At 60.3% G+C, this 579-nt stretch overlaps 1 protein-coding gene across 6 annotated transcripts in view; it reads right to left on the bottom strand.

Moving 5' to 3' along the window:
• The window catches only part of SCML2 (sex comb on midleg-like 2 (Drosophila)), an 82110-nt gene that overhangs the window by 22031 nt on the left and 59500 nt on the right, over positions 1 to 579 (bottom strand). The window lies entirely within an intron of this gene.

Below are 579 nucleotides of genomic sequence, written 5' to 3'. Positions count from 1 at the left end.
TGTTGGCTCCTCTGGCTGGGTCGGGGAGGGGTGGCACACAGCTGCTGTTCCTCAAACAGAGGGTGTCCTGATCATGAGGCTGCTGTTTCTTGATGGGGGCGGGCTACACAAGCAGCTGCTACTCTTTGAACTGCGGCGGACTGCTCATGTGGCTGCTGATCCTTGAATGGGGGCTGGGTGCACGTTGCTGTTGTTCTTCTGATGTGGTGGGCTGCTTGTGGGGCTACTACTCCTAGGACTGGCTGCTGCTCATTGGACAGGAGCAGGCTGTTGTGGATCTGCTCCTTGAACAGGTGTGTGCTGCGTAGGGCTGCAGCTCCTCGGATGTGGGCGGTCTGCTCGTGTGGCTGCTGTTCCTCGGGCCTTAGTGGGCTGCTGCTGCTCCTCTAATGGGGCCAGGCCGCTCACAGAACTGCTGCTCCTCGGATGGGGGCAGGCTGCTCACACAGCTGTTGTTCCTCGGATTGATTGGGCAGGCTGCTCGTGCAGCTACTGCTGCTTGGGTGAGGGCAAGATGCTTGTGCAGCTGCTGCTCCTCGGACTAGTGCAGGGTGCAGACTGTGCACAGCTGCTGCCCCT

This window comes from Myotis davidii, unplaced genomic scaffold (genome assembly GCF_000327345.1).
Source record: "Myotis davidii unplaced genomic scaffold, ASM32734v1 scaffold161, whole genome shotgun sequence".
NCBI lineage: Eukaryota > Metazoa > Chordata > Mammalia > Chiroptera > Vespertilionidae > Myotis > Myotis davidii.
Note: the sequence above shows the minus strand (reverse complement) of the source record. Positions and strands in the feature narration are given on the sequence as shown.